The sequence below is a fragment of the Melitaea cinxia genome, chromosome 10 (assembly GCF_905220565.1).
Source record: "Melitaea cinxia chromosome 10, ilMelCinx1.1, whole genome shotgun sequence".
Lineage (NCBI taxonomy): Eukaryota > Metazoa > Arthropoda > Insecta > Lepidoptera > Nymphalidae > Melitaea > Melitaea cinxia.
Window position 1 is genome coordinate 6,373,689 of NC_059403.1, and position 21,546 is coordinate 6,395,234.

The window sequence follows — 21,546 nt, forward strand, 5'->3', positions numbered from 1 at the left end:
ACGCCCAAGGGTGATATTTTCAAGTTACGAGGGGCGTTATTTTGTTTTAAAATAATAATATCACATTTATGTATGGAAAAGGTTTTCACTTCAGTGGTGAGTGATAAGACGCTGAAATCTCGTTTTGTTTGTGATTCGGAGGTATATGATGCCTTGATAAATTTTAGCAATTTGAAATTTTTTGAACTAAATTATCCACAGCCACTGAAACCAGCCCTCAATAAGACCTCAATTGTTTATGCAGTTACTTTAGACTTAGTCGCAGTAGCGAATTCTACATATCATTTTGTTTATCGATGTAAATGTACATTATTTAACATCATAAAACTTACTTTCATAACTTTACATAAGTAAACAATATCTTATTTATTATGTATTTTATACTATCACATAATTTGCTATATTCCATAATATTATATATAAATAATTTCGAGTAAAAAAACTATGTTTTCTTTTGTAGTGTATACAAAGAAAAATTCTAATCATAATTTCAATAGCACAGTGCTATTACCAGTTTATTTTACTGGGACACCTTACAAGTCTTAAAATGGTAATATACGAAATTACAAATGCTTTCATGATGTTTTTAGGTAGCGTGATCAAATGAAAAATCACAAAATTAACGTGGCAACATAGAAAAATATAGATGTAAATAGAAATTTTTTTTATAGAATAACAGGATAAAAAATCGTACTTTTGAATGTATAAATTCAACGCAAAATTTGTAAACAGAATAGTTTTTATAAGGGTTAATTTAATGTATTTCAAACATATAAGGTATTTGAATTTTAATGTAGTTGTTACAGATCACGTTCCACGTAAAAAAAATCTGGGCCATTTTCAAATTTGACTTTGTTTAAATAGACGAGCTACTTTGATAGACTAGTTCCATATTATACCTTTCGTGAGTGCGTAACTACGCCTGTAATCTACAAAAAAAAAAAAATATATATATATATATACAAGATTGGCAAACAACCGTACGGCTCCCCGGATAAGCGATTGCCGTAGCTTATATACCTGCAACACAAGAACCTACCTCCCCAGGAGCTCTGGTCACCTTACTCACCAACAGGAACACAATACTGCTGAAGAACAGTATTATTTAGCTGTGATCTTCTGTAAGTTTGAAGCACTACCTCGGTCGGGCTGCTCTAGATTTTGAGCACGATAATTCTTGCTATGCCCTACCGCAGTTAACATTTTAAGAGAAAAAGAATTTGTATGATTTTATTTTTGTGTTACTCACTCATTAGGAAATTCTAAACATTTTTTAATATCATATCAAAAATCGACCGTTCCAGCGGGGATCGAACCTGCATCTCCGAATCGTACAAATTAAAAATAGGATGGTGTCGTCTCCTGTCAAAGATTTTCATTGTAATATGAAACTTTGAATAGTTACGGGTTTCTGTAAAGAACTCACTATAGATGGCGCCACGGTTCGCTCAAACCGAAAATAAAATCATCATATCAAAAATTTCGATCTAGCGGGTACATCGTTCCATAGCTTCATTGGCTAGAGCGCCGACACGGTCAGTCGGAGACGCGGGTTCGATCCCCGCTGGAGCGCTCAATTTTTGATATGATATTCAAAAACTTTGAATAGTTACGGGTTTCTGTAAAGAACTCAATATAGACGGCGCCACGGTCGCTTAAACCGAATATAAAATCAACATATCAAAAATTTCGATCTAGCCAGTACATTGTTCCGTAGCTTAATTGGCTAGAGCACCGACACTGTCAGTCGGAGAAGCAGGTTCGATCCCCGCTGGAACGGTCGATTTTTGATATGATATTAAAAAATGTTTAGAAAAAGAATTTGTTTCCGTATGCTATTCTTGAGTTATACAACTAAACGCAGCGCGCATGCGGCAGTTAATATAAATATTTTACTTTATCGACGCTTTTTAAGGCTAAGAAAAATAGTAATGGATGGTTATGCAAAAGTTCGTTACCAGAGTAGCTCGTATATTAAGACTGAGAAAAAAATTTCAAAAAGGGCTCACGTTCACGTGATCTATAACACCTACAAAACCCTCATTTGAAGTAACCCAGTTAGGAGTCGAACTGATGTCGGGTATATATTGTTGATAGGTGATTAGGGTGTGTTATATGCAATACAATACAAATATACTTTATTGTACAATCAAAAACAATACAAGTAACATAAAAGAAAAAAAAAACAAGCGAGAAAATAATAATAATAATAATAATAACAAAAAAAGGAATGTACAAAAGGCGATCTTATCGCTAAAGAGCTTTTCTCGGCAGCCTAGCGATAATAGTAATTAAAATCTTGATTCTCATAAATAAAATTAGTAGAGGATATGCTAGAACGTGTGCGTAACGTAAAAATCCCTACTTTTTCTACAGTAGGTAAAAGAAATATAAAAATTATAACAACCAAAAATAATTGCTTTTGTCAGGTGAGTGTTACTTTTTAGTTCAGAAATACATAATTATATTTCATAGTGATTTAGTTCGCAAGATTGAAATACAAAAATATTGACTCTGTTCAATACAGAAACATGTTTAGCATACAAACCTTACATATCAATATTGAAAGTAACAAAATCACAAAGACGCGGATGCTATTATAACAAATCACTCATAAAAATGCCTGACGTGAAAGGAAAAGGATACAATCATAATAATAATTGAAAGACCCATTTATGTCATATACCTTGGGTGCTTAAAAAAATGATGGAATCGTGTTTTGTTTTTAACCGACTTCCAAAAAAGGAGGAGGTTCTCAATTCGACCGTATTTTTTTTATTTTTTTTTATGTATGTTACATCAGAACTTTTGACTGGGTAGACCGATTTCGACAAATTTTGTTTTAATCGAAAGGTGGTGTGTGCCAATTGGTCCCATTTAAATTTATTTGAGATCTAACAACTACTTTTCGAGTTATATCTAATAATGCGTTTTTACTTGACGCTTTTTTCGTCGACCTACGTTGTATTATACCGCATAACTTTCTACTGGATGTACCGATTTTGATAATTCTTTTTTTGTTGGAAAGGGAATATCCCTAGTTTGGTACCGTGATAAGGAAGCCAGGATCTGATGATAGGATCCCAGAGAAATCGAGGGAAACTCTCGAAAATCCGTAATAACTTTTTACTGGGTGTACCGATTTTGATAATTTTTAATTTAATCGAAAGCTGATGTTTATCATGTAGTCACATATAAATTTTATCGAGATCTGATAACTACTTTTTGAGTAATCTTTGATAACGCGTAGTTGCTTGACTATTTTTTCGTCGATCTACGTTGTATTACTTGTCGATGTAATTGAAGTCGGTTTTTTTTTCGTTTGCGAGCAAACACAATTATATGTCAGTATATTATTATTATTAATTTTTTATATAAAATCAAAATACGTATACCGCAAGCTTTTGAAACCCATGTCCTTTTTTTATTCCTAAAACATGCTATTTTTTTAATCAAAGTAGGTGTTATTCAACAATATTACTTAACTTAAACTATCTTAATGTCTCTAACAGAGACGTGTGTCCACCGACCGGTTCTTATTCTAACGTGTAAGATGCTTTTTTTTTTGTATATATTTTAAGTATTATATTTATTTATTCAAGATGTATAAATTTATCTATATGTATGTTTTTTTGTTTTTAGTTAAATTTATTTTATATATATCTTACATTATCTACACGAACAACACATTTTCCTAATAATAATATATTTAAAAATATTTTATGCCAGCATCATATATGTATGAGCAGTATATTATTATTTTAGTATTCGTTGAAAGTAATGGTCAATATGGTTTGTTTGTTTGTTTAATATGAGTTCATACTGCTTCGAGCGGCGCGACGCATTCAGCTCCAATCTTATTCCTTTATAGAAGTAAAGTTTTTATCTAAAAATGGGAAGTTTGTGTACTGTTTTAATCCATGTATTTGAAAACCCATGGATTAAAACTGTATATAAAAATTATGGATAGATAGGTATTTTGAATAACCATGATTATTTGAAATTATTTGAAAACCATGGATAGATAGTAAGCAGGCAGATGAGAAAATAGTATTTAGGTGGTTTAATGTCATTATCATTAAATTCAAAACGACAAAAGAGCAAAATAGAAAGAAAACATTAAATTCTAATATAAAATTAAATGTGAAATGCTCAACAGTTAAAAGATATAAAATTTCATAAAAATGAGAAAAACAGACAAACTCAATCCCGCCTTCAATAGGAATCAACTACAGAATGTCCGAGCCGGCAGATCAAGTTCGCTGTCCCTAGGAGTGTGTTCTAAGTCATAAGTGAAAGATTTTTCATATTTTGTGCTATAGCTGCATTCTACTATATGAGCTCTCGAGCAGCCCGATTGAAAATAATGCTGCTTTCAAGCACTGTTGTGTTCCAGTTGTGAGTAAGGGCATCAGATGTTCTGGCAGGGAGATAGTGTCGGCAATGCGCTTGCGATTCTCTGGAGTTGCAGGCGTCTATAAGCTACGGTAGTCATTTACCATCAGGTAAGCCTTATGCTTGTCTAAACAACAATGTTAGCCATAATTGTTAGTTAATGTAGCCTTATGCTTGTAAAAAAACATGTTACCAATACTAACGTACAATTTAGGAATGTGTAAATTTTAACATTCGATTAAGCTACTTTACCGCTACACCTTGCTGTTTCATCCTTGTATCTTCTGTTATTTTGGGAATGTTAGGATAAAAATTAACCTGTGTATTATTCTAGATCTCCAACTACGTACATAGTTTTAGTCAATTAAGTTTAGTAGTCTTTGAATGAAAGAGTAACAAACAACGAACCTCCCACTTTATCCAATTTATCGTCTTTACTGGCAAGTCGTGGAAGGATGTTGGAATTAGTAGTGACAGAGGTTTAACCAAAGTATTCAAATGGCTAGGTGATAATCTTATGACATTAAATATAACAAAAACAAAATATATTTGCTTTGCTCCTAATAATGCTTCTCAGCCAGGAGCGGACTTCCGCGTTAGAATTCACAGTTGTTCAAATGTCGATACAATGCCAATAGATTGCAACTGCCCGGATATTGAGAAAGTGATGTCTATGAAATATTTAGGTATAATAGTGGATCAGAGATTAAGTTGGCAGCCCCACATTGAAGCAACTGTGAGCAGGATTAGGAAGCTTGTTTGGATGTTTAGAGCATTGAGGGATGTAATGGCGGTTGAACTATTAAATAAGATTTACATTGCCATGGCCCAATCAGTTTTAGGCTATTGTATCACGGTCTGGGGAGGCGCCAATAAGTCCAGCTTCCTAAATATTGAACGAGCCCAAAGATCAATTGTTAAGGTGATGTACTGTAAACCACTCAGATTTCCTACTGATACTCTGTTCAAGATTAGTGGCTTGTTGTCAGTAAGAAAGCTTTACATACTAAATATTACACTGAAATGTCACAAAAATTTGCCTTATGACCATCGCAAGGTATTAAAACGTAGGAAAGACTTAGTTGCACTTTAGTTTGAAATTTTGTTTTCTCCTATATCTATTACGCGTTTCTATTAAACAGTAACTTGGAAAAGTAACTAATAGACACACTGACTGACACTTCTGACTAATTTGTATGCCGTGCACAAACCAATGTATACATATATACTTTTATTTAAAGAAAATGTTTTAACGTTAAGTTTTGTGTTTTGTTAGATAAATCATTTATACAATGATATTGAACAAAGAAAACATGTATTAACTGTTAAGAATCTTAATACTGACTTAATAAAAGTATAATGAAAAATGATAATCGCATTAGTTAAAAAAAAAAAAAAAATCGCATTAGTTTAAAATACAAAATTTTAAAATTTCAAAATGTTATTCAATCAACGTTTGGACCACACGGAAGTACTCAATTGAAGTAAATAAGATTTTCTATACAAAAAGTCCCGGGAGATTCCTCCTTGAATTAATCTTTTAACACTCACCCTCCGATATTCATTAAGGTGATCTGCGAAGTAATTAATTCGGTACTTTGGCTGAGATCGGTTTGATTGTGCAATACATTTGATTACTGAACATTCAATTCCGAGTTTCTGTTAATCAGTTCAGTTAAATTATTCGTGTTGAGTCTGATCTGCGTGTAGACAATACTAATCGTCAATCGTGATATTTGTTGTAAAATGTTTGCTTTGACTAGTATATCATCCACAAATTATGATCTTATGAATAAATCGTTATTATTTTAAAACTGTTACTTAATTTTTTAATTACTTACCAGTTTAAAAATAATAACAACCTACATATATAACGATAATTTTAACAGTCACCTAAAACACCGGCGGTCTCCCCACCGTGCCTCGGAGATCACATTAAGCCGTCGGTCCCGGTTGTTATTATTTACACCTGATAGCGATCGTTACTCATAGCAGGCAATATAACTGCCAACCCACATTGGAGCAGCGTGGTGGATTAAGCTATGATCCTTCTACTACATGGGGAAAGAGGCCTATGCCCAGCAGTGGGATAGTACAGGCTGAAGCGAACTGCAGTAGCCTTACGAGTACATTATTATCTCTACTGATGTTGTAAAGAGGAAATATTTGTAGTGGACAAACTCATAATGTATTTCAACTATGTAGAAAAAAAATGAACACGTAGAATACTAAACTGTCATTGGGTGACATAAGCTATATTTAAGCTGCGGGCGGGAAACTAGTTCTTAGTAAATTTTCGACCTAATTTTCGGAGATAATTAAACGAGAATAATTCTTACTTTATAATAGTTATGCTCTTAATTTTTAAAAGATTTAAATTCTTATTACATGTACAACGTACGAACGCTTGAAAACCTACTATACTCAGCGGTATGGGATTTTATGCAAGTAAAAGAATTTTTCTGAATCGTATAATTCTTTGAAAAATTATCACGTATATCCCAAATCACAAATTGTACTTAAGGAGAGATAAAGATAAAATCAATCTTAATTCCATTTAATGCAGCTAATCTATAATATAAAAATGAGTCGCTGAATGTGTTGCTAAGCGCAAAACTCGAGAACGGTTGGACCGATTTCGCTAATTCTTTTTTTAAAATATTCCTTGAAGTACGAGGATGGTTCCTACGGAGAGAAAAATTCTAAAAAAAAAAATTAAATTTCCTGAAAAAGTCTAAAAACAACACTTTTCTATACTCCTATACAAAAGATTTGTGATAATACTTAAAAGTCAATTTGAACTTTAATACCATACGATAAAGTTTGTGTTAGGCGATACGTAGTTCGCCGGGTCAGCTAGTATACTATAAAATAATATTATGTATACAAGCTCCTATATAAATCTAAATTAATTTTTTCTTCGAGATGAAATTTTATTAGGAAGTTATATAACTTGACTCTAGAGATTTGAAGTGATTCATAAGAGACTCTTGCATTTAACCTGACACAGTGAAAATTTGAAGCGCATTTGGTAAGTCGATTATAACCTTCTCTAAAAACGAAAATTATATTTTTAAGTTTTCTGTAGAATTTTATTGTCCTCTAACAAAAGGGAATATAATTATATGTGTCAGTCCTTGAGAGACCAAGTTTCGCTTTTGATTCACCAACCTAAAGTTACGTCAAGCTACTAAAATGATATTCTTTTGGAAAAGTAGCAGTTCATTGCTAGTCAAAACTTAGACCAAATAAATTTATGTCCAAATTGTCGTAACATTATAATGCCATTTAAGAAATTAGTCCTCGACTTTAATTTCAGGCTTCTGGCTTTTTAATGTTGTTCCATTATTCATTGTCCCTATTTAATTTTTTAAACTAGGATAACAATAATAAATTATGACAGCATACACTACTTTTCATTCCTTTTGACACAGACCGTAATTAGCAAAAAAAAGATAATGAACTGATATTTTTTCTATGCTGATTTATATTATACCAAGTATTACATTGAAAACTAATTATGTATATATATAAAAAAATACGTTAAAATGACAGACGGCTGGTAAAGTGTATTAGTAGGATCAATGGCTGCTAGAAAAAACTAACATTTCTTGGAGCCGAGACTGCGTGTGAGAAAAAGGAGTGTGGCAAGACTGGCGCAAGATCGCCGGTGGAGGATAGACCGAAGTAATGCGTAGTAATCTTATATTTTTATTAAATCTGAAAATAACTAATCACTTTATGTTTTATTTTTTATCACAAAACATAAAACCAGATTTATTTTTTCAAAGAATAAACAAGAAAATTTGGTATTTAATATAATATAAAGACAAAGGATTACAAAAATCTTATTTATATTTTTATTAGGATTCGTTAGTATGAGAAATGCACAACATCAGCGTAATAGTCGGAATTCGTTATTCCATAATAAAATTATACTCGGAGATCTGCTTTGCTTTGCAATAACAATATATCAACAAACCGGTTATTTTTATTTTGTTTTATTTTTATATCAAATACAAACATACACCAGGTGACAATATAAAACAAATTTGTGTTATTTTAGAAGAGTTGCAAGCTTGAGTTGCTTTCATAAAAAAAAAAAAAAAAAAAAATTAAGGCCAATGAACTTATAATTCTATTCCTTTACAGAGTTTATTTCTTTAAATTTAAACTGTATCTTTGTGGGTATTGAATGTGATAAAAATATGTTTTATATTAAGGTTTCAAGTTTCTGTCTCAATACATTTGCTATATTATTATTGAATCGGTGTTTCCCTGAAAAGTAGACAGAACGGATATTGCCACAGCATTACTTTTATCAGTGTAATACTATGTTCAATATATGACTTCCACACATATAAGACACACACATATAAGATGTCTCATTTTCGAATGTTTTCCTTTGTCAGATCCGACAGACACTCGACGCATCTTTGTAATGTTAAATAACCATATAGCGTGAAGCGTATTGAGTTATATTTGATATTACTTAGATATTACGAGACGAATACGACAAGATTTTTTTTTAAATCCTACTAACCCTATTTTAATTCACATTTACATATTATTTGAATCTTAATCAAAATTTTATTTCTAAATAAAACACTTTTTTATCAACTCAAGTAAAAATCAATTTTCTAAACTTAAAGTAAATTTAAAGTAGTTTTTTTTTTCAAATTTTAATTTATAAATTAATTTCAATTCCTTATTTTAGTTTGGAAGAAATTGGCCTCGATAGGAATTGAATAAAGTCAATGAACGTATAATATTATTACATTTAAAATGAACCGTCTATTACTTGTTTTGTATATTCTTTTATAATATTTTTAGTTAGTTTATTAATCTTCACAACTTGTAATGATTATATAGTTAATACCTAGTTATTGAAAGCATTACTTTTTATGTAATCTACATGCATAATAGTATAAAGATAAAAAATACATTACCTTACATTTTTTATCTTCAATTACTTTCGTGACGATTTTTGAAGTTATATTAACTTCAATTTTTTTTTGTGTGTCAAATCGTTTGATGACCTAACCGTAAAAAAGTAGTTATAATTTTTTTTTAATATTTATAATTAGGTTGGCAAACAAGCGTACGGGTTATTTAACTGTAAGCGATTACTGTAGCTTATAGCCATCTGCAACACCAGAAGCATCGCAAGCGCGTTACCGACCCTACCCCCGATTCCCCTCAGGAGCTCTGGTCACCTTACTCACCAGCAGGAATACAACACTGCTTGAAAGCAGTATTATTTATCTGTAATCTTCTGTAAGGTCGAGGTAGTACCCCAGTCGGGCTGCTCCATATATTGAGCAGGAAATTTACTGCTATGCTTTGCCTCAGTTATTGTGATTGAAAGGAAAATTGTATAGGTTTTTATAGATTGATAATGATTTTAAGGTTATTTCGCATTTATACTGAGACGAGTTACTTTAATTTGAGATAGACAAATAAACACCATGGTCGTATCGTGTAAAGCATGCGTGTATCCTTTAAATGAGTTTTGTAAAATGTAACCGAGATTTTGGGTTAAAATATAAAAAGAACTTGTGAAATGTTCGGTCGGGGTAACGAAGCGCAAATTGAAATTGACTTCTGAACACATAAGGAAGGCCTCTTTATTACTTGTAATCGTGTAACAATACACCCTCGTCCTTGTCACTTGAGACATAAGATTCATTTTCTGATACATAATGTTACGAAGTTAGTGTTAGTTTAGGATCTGTTGACGTCTGTAAGACTTTGTTAGGAAAATGTTTCTTTCGAGTTTCGGGGTTTCTTTTACATTTACATAATCAATTATTTATTATGGTTATCCGATGTTGAAAACTTTGGCATAATCAATTTTATTAGCTAAAATGCTGAGAAAAGTTTTACAATATGTAATATATCAATTTTTTAAGAAAGTTACAATCAGTTCATATGTAGTTATCTTCTTGATTTACTTTAAACCCTTTAACAAAGGTACCAAAAATTTAAAAAAAAAACAATATGTAGGTATTATATATATATATATATATATATATATATATATATATATATATATATATATATATATATATATATACATATCATTCTATATATTACTTATATAGGTACTATCTTTTACTTGATAAGCAGTAGGAGCTTCACTTAAAATCTGATTAACTACAGATTATTGGAATATGCGTCGCTTAACACAAGATTATTCTTCAAACTTATATTCTGCAAACGCTACCATTTTGTATGCATTGATCAATTTTAACTTCTAAAGGGCCTCATTGAATAATTATAATAAAAAAATGCTATTCCCAAAATGGACGAAACAAAATCGCGCCAAACAGATATTTAATAAAATCAAGCATAACGTTCTAATATTAATGCTTCGTTAAAGGAAAATTCAACGCTAAGCTGCTTATATCTCAGCACTTCTTAGCGAACATAAATATCAAATGAGCGCTTTTGTAGTTTTTAAAGCAGTGTTTATTATTGAAAATTTAAATATTTTCTTGCTTCATTTTTATAGACTGCTGACCCCACCCTGCACACGTTGTTTTGCTATATATGTTATTAACCCTCTTAATCCTCCCATTATTTATTTAAATAGTTTTTCGTCTCAAATCGTAGGATGTCAAAACTAATAAAACCCATATGTGTTAATATGTTGTTATTGTGTTTTTGTCATTTTATTTATGAGTTAATATTACTGAATTTTTCAGGTTCAAAGATAAAAACTGATTTTTATGATTATTAAATATACCTATCTCATTAGCTTTTTTGCTATCTGATAATGCATTTTCTGTTGTTCATAACTTTTAATATTCTCAACAGTACTAAAATAAAATAAATATATTTTTATCCAAACAACTTATATATTTTTACTAGCTGACCCCGCAAACGTTGTTTTGCTATATGTGTTATAAACCCTCTTAATACCCCCCCAGCCTTATAACTTAGTGGTATGAAAAACTAATGTTGGCCGATTCTTAGACCTATCCAATATGCACACAAAATTTCATAAAAATCAGTCCAGCCATTTCGGAGGAGTGTTGTAACTAGCATGGTGAGAGAATTTTATATATAAGATTGAAAATTTAAATTTTTTCTTGCTTTATTTTTATAATACTGGTGGATCAATTTCGATGATTTTTTTAATTGAAAAGTAGTGCGTGGTATGTGGTCATTTTTAAATTTAATTGAGATTAACAATTACCTACTTTTTTAATGTGTATTTGCTTGATTAGTTTTTCGCCGATCTAAGTTTGTATTATACCGTATAACTTTTCACTGGGTATACCGATTTTGATGATTCTTATTTTAATCAAAAGCGGATGCTTATCGCGTAGTTGTTTTTTTTAATTTCATCAAGATATAATGAGTAATCTTTGATGACGCGCATTTATGTGACGGTGCGTACGCGTCGTTGTCGTAACGCCATTTACGAGAACCAAAGAGGGTTCCGATAGATGGCGTTACTAAAAAATAATTAAATCAATGCCGTTACACGGCAGGATCTACTATAAAGTAGTGAGCTATATTATCCACTAGGGGGCAGTGGCAGTTATGGCATTAAACAATAATTAATAAATAATTTTGATGATTATTGATTTAATCGAAAGCTGATGCTTGTCTTGTAGTCCCATTTAAATTTTATCGAGATCTGTTAACTACCTTTGTAATTGAAGTCGGGTTTTTTTCATTTCCAATCAAAAACAATTATAAATTTAATATATTTATTAAAATACAAAAAAAGTTTTATACAAATTTAGTTTTACATAAGTATTGTAACCACATTATTTGAGTAAGTATAATAAAAAGTCAGATAACAAGAGATGAAGATCATTCTTATTTCAGTTAAGAACAGTAAAACAGTGCTGAGAACTGAGTTACACAATCTGAAGACGTCATAACCTAGCTGTAATTGTTTCGTAAGTTATTACGTTACATAAAATAACCATAAAAAGAATAATTGTGTTTGCAGGCAAACGAAAAAAAAACCGACTTCAATTATATCGACAAGTAACACAACGTAGGTAGACGAAAAATTAGTCAAGTAAATACGCATCATGAAGATTACTCCAAAAGCTGTAATCAGATGTCAATGAAATTTAAACGTGACCACGTGATAAACATCGGCTTTCGATTAGATTAAAAATTATCAAAATCGGTACACCCAGTAAAAAGTTATGCGGATTTTTGAGTTTCCCTCGATTTATCAGGCATTTCATCATAAAATCCTGGTTTCCTTATCATCGTACCACACCAGGGATATCTGCTTTCTAACGAAAAAAAGAATTATCAAAAACGAAGTTATCCCCGAACATACATTAAAACAAAATCGGTCGAATTGAGTAACCTCCTCCTTTTTTGAAGTCAGTTAAAAAGCACTACTATAAAACTATTGCGCGTCTAAATACGTACATACGTATTTTTATGCGCAATAGTTGCGTATTTACTCATTTAGGTACAGATAATTATTACATACATAAAGATTATTATTACATAAATCAAAAACATATAAAATATTCATGTCATATAACATGTTTAAAAGCTTTTCTAGTCTATTCTGTGAATGAACGCTGTGACATCATTAAAAGTGCTTTGAATGTCAACGTAAAACCAAGACTAATTAATAACTTGTATTTATAACTACTATTATGGATAGTTAAAAAATTATTAAATGTAAATTTCACTAAAATATTTACGTGTTTAGTTGATTATAGTAACAAATGCCACATGTAGCGGCAGTAGATATTCAATGTTCATTTATTTACTATTATTTATATCCACAGTGTCACCATTAAAATATACAGTATAAACTATGACGCTGTAGAAAAAAATATTAAAATAAATAATAATGTAGGCGCGTATTATAAAAAAAAAAAAAAAAACTAGTCATTTTCAGAAATAATTAGTTATGTTAAATGAATGTTATATCGTACCAAAGGCGAGTAGAACCAATCTCAATGGTGTCTGAGTCTTGTTTTACTAGCTATGTTTATTTGTACCTAATAAATGCTTTCAACTCTTGGGACTACGTATTCCAATAATTTAGGGGGCGGTCAACAATTGTGTGGAGGGCACTTACGTCACTACGTACAATCGTTAACGTACCCACGTAGTTGGTGTCGATGTGCATATCAACACTCTACTTAGTGAACTAGAATAACAATAATAAATAATGAAAGCACCCACTATTTTTCATTCCTTTTGACACGGATCGTAGTATAGAAAAAAAAATCAGTTCGATACTAATGTATTAAATAAAAATAAAACGCTTGAAATGGATAAGTAAAAATAAGCTTTATTTTATTTAAGTGCATAAAAGACGTACATATAAAAGAGTTTCTATTAGTTTAAATACAAAAATAAAAATGACCTTTAATATTAATATTTATTGTAAGCGATTAAATATACAAACAGTATAAGTATGAGAACTATTTTATTGAACTATCTTTTGTGCAGCTAAAAAAATATACATTTTCTATAGCAATTGTCAACGATGTAAAAAATTTACGAAATTAAAACAGTAAGAAGATTTTTTGTCTTAGTTTGGAAAGTTCTATTGAGTGTATCGATCTTGTCTGTGTTCAAAAGCTTTTTAGTAAAATTCATAAATTCTTATCATAAAAATAAAAGATGTAAGTGTGTAATTTGGTAACTATTATATATTTTACAAGTCTAAGTTGTCGGTAACTCCAGGCTTCTGTAATGAATTTCACGTACATTTATTAACATTTGAGAATAGTATCTGCAATAGCACTAACGCTACCATTTTATCTTGCAAGTAATGTATTCCATCATAGTAAGAAAACCTTTTAAGATTCTATGATGTCCTACTGGGTATAAATAAACATTTTTTGTGTGAAATTTGTATTATGTACACAATAACTTGTAAAACTTTAACCTTTTCAGCAGTTTCAAGGCAATTGGTTACGTTCCTTCAATTAAATTACACGTTACGTATCAGTGAAAGGAAAGACTACTTATCTCTATTTCAGCTTTTCAGCTCCAAGAATCGTTAAGCACTGAACTGATTTTTGAAGATTAGATAATAGAATATCTAGACACAGAACTTCAGCTTAAAATTCCGATAACATATGTGTTTGTAAAACAATGTACGAAACTGTGTCATACATTGATAAGTTATAGTTAAAAAATATGAAAAAAGATATCTACCTATTATAATATAAAGTACCACCTAAGCGTAAAACCTAATATATTTGTTATGTTATATACACCTGAAAGTTATTCTTAAAGATTAGGAGGATAGAATCAAAAAACATGCGATCAATTTTATTCTGTCAAGTGTTTCAGTTTCGTTAGCGTTTGTTATGGAAACATTTCAGTTTTGTAAAAAAAAATGATCAAGTTTTTATATAAATCGCAACTACAATTTCAGAAACTAAAAATTCGTTTCTAGTGGTCTGCATATCAAAAAAAAAAAAAAAAATCGTCATAGTTTTCAAAATCCCTCATAGTATTGAATAGTCAATTTGATTATAGCATCCAGCCACAACAGCTATGCGTTGAACTTGTAATTATCGAGTACGGTCCAACGATTTTTGTCATTGGCCTCAGAATGATTTTTACCTTTTGGTCTTAGCAAACAAAAAAATCGAAAGAAAGTAACCGGTATAGCTCGTAGATTTATCAAGTTGTAGTGGCAGAGGCCTGATCATGTGCTAGAGCAGATGTGCCCAGTAGTGGATACCTTGTGATGGAAAACGCAGTGTGGGTCCTCCTCCTAAGGATTTGCGTAAGATCGCCAGAGGAGGCTATATATAAGTTAAATAAGTAACAAAATTTTAAATTATTAAAATACCTATTTGCAGGTAAAAAGTAACTGAACTAAGTGAGAGTATAAGATAAACGCGCTTATCTATACATATAATAAAATGGTAGGAAAGTCAAAACTGTACATTAAATATTTTTTTTAAAAGAATACTTGGGGTGTGATCTACAATCGCAACCGAACCCAAAAATATAGTTTTTAGAATTTCTGTCTGTTTGTCTGTATGTGTGTCCGGGATAAACTCAAAAAATACTGCATGAATTTACTTCAAATTTGGCACGAATATTATTAAGAAGTCGGGTCAACATATAGGCTACAAATTATCTCGCTATCACCTACGGGGAACGAGCAGTGAACCTTTATTTCTTCAACGCATTCTGTAACAACGCGTAATCTAACGACGCATATTTGAATGTTGCTATTATGTTAGTAACCATGCTATAAGCTAGCTTCATACTATAAATAAAGGCATTCTGTAGTATATTTAGTATTAGAATAACACCCGTGCGAAGCCGGGGCGGGTCGCTAGTCTAAAATATATTAGCTTTTTTTTACTTACTCCTTTTGTTTAATATTGAAATATGCCCAGAAATTGACATCTTTAAAACTCCCTAGACGTTTGTTTGGATTTGAAGTTACGTGGCTTTTAGCCCTCTTGGGACTAATACGTGTGAGCCCAAATACACGCAAGTGACCTTATTAAAAGCGTGATGTGCAGACACAGCCCGCAGCTAATTAATATATTGTAATTACGGTACCTTCCACAAAATAATTGTTAAGGCGAGCTTGGCAATTATTTTAATGTTAGTGTATATTATGATCTTAATTACTTATAATAATAAAATATTTTCATTTGAAATGGTAAAATGAAAAAATACTAATGTAATGTTTTAATTTTAATTTTCGAATGTCATATAAGATTGTTTTTTGTGGTTGTTGTAGGCTTCGAAGTATTGAACCGATTAGCTTAAACACTTATAATATTGACGTTGTACTTGTTTATCGCGTTTGATAATAACAAAATATATTAAATAAACTTTACACTTTTAAAAGACCATAAAACAAATAAAAACACAATATTTTGGCTTTCATTATGAGTGTAACATTACTAGCGTAATCGATTTTATTTCAACAATAAATTTAATCGCATTATCATTTAAAATACAGTTAATCATCTTACCGAATATTAATAAAATCGTAAAATTCATAATATGTTGATATTATGTTGGTGTTTTGTCATTATTTATTTAAATATCCTCATTAAGTCTCAACACGGGGCGTATTAATGTACACCTCGATATAGTTTTTTTTTTCAAATCGTAGGATGTCAAAACTGATAAAACCCATATGTGTTGATATGTTGTAATTGTGTTTTTGTCATTTTAATTATGAGTAAAATATATTACTGAATTTTTCAGTTTGAAAGAGAAAAACTGTTTTTCACGATTATTAAAACATACCAATCTAAATAGCATCTTTGCTATCTGTTAATGCATTTTCTGTTGTTCATAACTTTTAATATTCTGAATAGTACAATATATAATATCAAAACAACTTACATATTTATACTAGCTGACCCCGCAAATGTTATTTTGATATATGTGTTATAAACCCTCTTAATCCCCCGCTCCCCTTAGAGATTTGAAAAATAGATATTGGCCGATTCTCAGATTTACCTGATATCCACACAAAATTTCATAAAAATCGGTCCGGCTGTTTCGGAGGAGTTTTGTAACTAACATTGTAACACGAAAATTTTATATATAAGATGATTATTATTAGGTATATAAGCCGAAATATCGAATGACTATAAAATATTTTTTTGAATAGGGTCGAAATAATTTATACATTAACGTCATATTTTCCACATAATTTAAATGAATAATAAACGTGATTCTGAAATTGTGTCTGTAAAAGTTTCCGTAGATAATAATTAATTAAGTAACTATCACTGAGCCGATTTTTATGGACTGACTTTCCGTTCGCGGTTTAACCATACGTGAATTACACAATTTCGGTCACTCTATTTTCTTCTGTTGAAATATAGCCTATGGTATTAGGTAACAATGTAGCATTTTTTTGGCGAAAGAATGTTTAAAATCGGACCGGTAGTTTTTGAGTGACAATAGAAACATAAGAAAAATCTTTATAATATAAGTATAGAAGAGTTATTTATTTATTTACACTTTCGCACACCAAAACATTGTTAAAATTGTAACAATACACGATATTATGAAAATAAAAGTTTCATCAGATGTAACGGACGACCTTATTGCTAATACAGCAATTGGAAGGGTGCAAAAATTTGAGTTACGCTGGAGATTGCATTTGAGTGCAACACGCATGTAGTATACTTTATGAAATAAAACTTACTGAAACCATATATTTATTTCTTAATGCTACGCAAAGGTCATGTCAAGAAAAATAGCTTGACCAGTCATGCTGCTCGACTATCTATTGTGTTAATTTCTCATCAGATGTTTATTCTTGTACCCAAAAATGATATAATAGATACCATTGAACAAAGAATTAGAATGAGTGTACCGATCTGCGAATCAGAGAGTGGTTATATATGTGCTACCTATATACATAAAAGTGAGAATGACAAGCGTACATATGTTAAATGGAGATGTAATCCATCCAAATATTTCGAAAACATAAAAGTTTTAATGGAAAAAAGGTTGATAAATAAATGATACACTATTGGCTCCTATCATCAGAAACACAACGATACAAAAGCACGAACGTTTCCACCATGATGTCTATAAAAATATTTGCCATGAGCAGGTATTGAACCGGCCATTACCAGAAAAACAACCATACCTGCACCAACACAAACGGTAAATTGTTTCCTACATTATAAATTGTTTATTCTGTTAATTTAGATAATATTAGATGTAAACGAAACCTTTCGAAGTGGCAACGATGTAGGAAACCGCAGTATTTAAGCGAATAAATTAATAACATGGTAACTGCATGCTAACGCGCGGTACAATGTGACTATTGCATGTGAAATCTCTGTATTAGTTACAGTTGGCGGTACGGTCAGCACAGTCAGCACAGTGGTAGCAACAAAAAAAAAGTGTGTGTGTCAGCTCCGACGCACGATTGGAGTTTAGGCCTTCAGATCGACTGTCTAAAAAGGCACATAAAAGGCTCACTAGTCTAAGAAAAATATTAATACCACATGAAATAGTAAATAAACGAATCGAATACCGCCATCTAGAACTATCTACAAGCGCGATGTCGCTGGCAAGGGCTCTGCTCAAGATGCTGGGAGCAGGCGTAGGGTCCACGTCTGTGAATTAGTGACACAGTGCGGCGCTTGATGTACAAATGAAGTAGACATTGATATATAATTATATAGGTGTGTTTAATGTAGCGGAATATTACTAAATAGCAGAAATAAATAAATAATAAATAGATAAATATTAATAATAACTGTATATAAATATATATATATATATATATATATATATATATATATATATATATATATATATAAACCCTAACTAACAGTAACATAGGCTAAGTGTATATTGTAAGTAGAACATAAGTGTAAATATATGGTAACTAGGAAATAAGTGTAGATATAGACATAGATAAGAAAACGAATAAAATGTTCAGAAATTATGAATAAATAAATAATGAGTGATCAACGAGTATTTGTAAGGCACAAAAAAAAACCGTCAGCGTGGGACCACGACCTAGTTTTACTAGGCAGTCACAGGACTGTCGATCTGTAGTTTGTATGACAAATCGCCTGTAGTATTAATATAATTATAATGCATATTTAACAAAAGGAATGGGCATTTCGAGCTCGTTGATGTAAATTTTTTAAATAAAAAAAATATACCGCCATCTAAATCTAATCTAATCATCTAATCTAAAAAACCACACTGTTATAGCTAATCAAACAAGTCTAAAAAGTAGAAAATAATTTATAATTACAAAGAGTTTATATTACGGTAGTAGAACATCGAACAATCAATCATAATTAATTGCTTCAAAATAAAATTTTAATAAAATTTAAATTATCAAGAAAATAATTCAATTCAGAACAAAAAACGTAGGGTGCAATTTACTATATTTTCATAACTTTTACTATTTTTTTTTTAACTCTCCGCACATAGATAGTTGCAAGTAGAATGATTGTTACATTTAGTATATTAAGCACCCCACGCTTTCATAAACACCTGATAGCGATTGTTACTCGTAGTACATCCACCATCCCGCAGTGGGGCAGCTTGGTGCATTAAGCTCCAATACTTCTACACAGAAAGGGGCCTTTGCCCAGCAGTGGCATGTAATAGGCTGAATCGTAATTTTTATGAATTAAGAAATTAATTGCACGAAAGTTTTAAGTGATTTTAACGCTAAACCTGAATATTTTGTTACAAAACAAACGAACATCGTTACATTTTTAAAACAAAATCGACAAAAATATATAAAATTCAAATTTCCTGCCTTCAAAAAAGTTGTTTTAGGATTGCTGAGGGATTAATTACTTATAAATGATTTTTGTGTTTGCTGTTTATGTTTGTTTTTTAACTTACTACATCTATTTTTAATTATACTCATCTGTATTTCAATTTGTTGATATAATATTTTAATAATACTAGTGTTACATCTCTTGTTGTGCATGTTGTGACAACTTAAAATGTTGCGCATTTAATCTTAATTGTAGTACCTATAGTTTTATGTGAAAATTGTAATGTAGCAAATACTGTTTGTACAAATCAAATAAATAAATAAATGTAATGTATTTTTATGCTATCAGTACATACTCTTAATAAAGTGCGTTCCACAAAATGGCATTGTTGCGCGCACGATTGGCGGTTTAAGTTCATTTACCATAGATTTAAAGGCCGGCTGTTTTTAGTCTATTAGCTCGCGGATATCCCAAACTTTATTAGTATACACAAGTTTATTATACCTATTATCCGCAATGTTAATCCGAAATTATTTTACTGTGTGTATATACCATATACCATAACAGAAATCTATTTCCTCTTATCATAATCATACGCTTGGACTGACATTGTTCGATATTAAAGTTTTACTTTATTCTACTAATTTTGCTGTGAGTAAGATTGAATGGATTTCGTATTCACTATTTCACTCTTATGAATTGTGTAAAGTTATACTACGTATAATTTTCGCTAGTAAAGTATTTATTTATAATTAAAAATATGAATTTACTAGTGGTCGTCCAGAGGTCAAATTTCGAAATTTAAATAAAAAAACAAAAATGTAATAAAAATAAAGAACCTTTTTTAAAAAAATTCAATTTTGACAGACTGACATTCAACAAAAAAGTATAATAAGCGTGTGTGTGTCAAATACATTGTAGTGTGTGTAATGTTTTTTATTAATTTGATGTACTTTTAATGCATAATTTAAAAAAATATCAGCATTCTGCACTTCTCTATATAAACTATAAGTGTGCGAAATTTAATACTCCTTCGTCCGCCAATTTTCGTAAAAAGGGAAACAAAGTTTTTGCTTCACGTATTAATATATATATATATATATATATATATATATATATGATTACTAAACAATTAGTTTTATTAAATTAGTTGATTATTATTATAAGGAAATCAATAACAAATTGATTTTTCCAATCCTATCCTGACTCATTACAACACATTTCTAGGAGCTCCGGCTATCTTACTAACCACAGACATCTTCTGTTGTAATACACCTTGTAAAGAATATTAATAAAATTATTTATTACTGTATTAACCACCTTAGTACAATACTTTTAAAATTAGCTTCGCGAACAGGTAAGTTCATTTAGTAATAATATTATATAAAACCTTGAAGAGAGCGTAACATTTAAAGTTATAAAAGTTTCTTGAAAACTGACGATTATAATGTTAATTTATACGGCTTTTAGCTCTTTTACAGTGTACCGCGTTTAATCAAAATAAATGGTTATTTGTTAAAATGAAGGACGCCGTTTTTATTAAATATGTAAACATAACAGTAGTCACTTAATTTATATACTTAAATAGAGTAATGTAATTTCTTTTTTTCTATTCCTTAAGTAATAATTAAATAAGCAGTGTATAAAATAGTTTTAATAAATTCATAAGTAATGTTTATTATTAAAATATACATATCTACCAAGGACTAATATAGCGTAATTAAAAAAGAATGTTGAGATGCTATATGAAGAGATTTTATACGATTATGTTCATGACATAATATACTAAGGTAAAATTAGTTTTAAAAGAGATTTGAAAGGAGCGGAGATTAACTCGTCATATGATAAGGTGCATATATCACGAGACACGATACCGAGATGGCAGGATGATTACGTGGTAGTAATGAACTATGACGCTCTTACACAGATAACTGAC

At 30.5% G+C, this 21,546-nt stretch overlaps 1 long non-coding RNA gene across 1 annotated transcript; it reads right to left on the reverse strand.

Moving 5' to 3' along the window:
- Positions 1 to 842: 842 nt before the first annotated feature.
- LOC123656813 lies at positions 843 to 17,773 on the reverse strand. Its single transcript, XR_006743602.1, has 3 exons — positions 17,760 to 17,773; positions 15,566 to 15,572; positions 843 to 916 (listed from the first exon to the last, which is right to left on the reverse strand). It is a non-coding gene; the product is annotated as an uncharacterized LOC123656813 (long non-coding RNA).
- Positions 17,774 to 21,546: the final 3,773 nt, after the last annotated feature.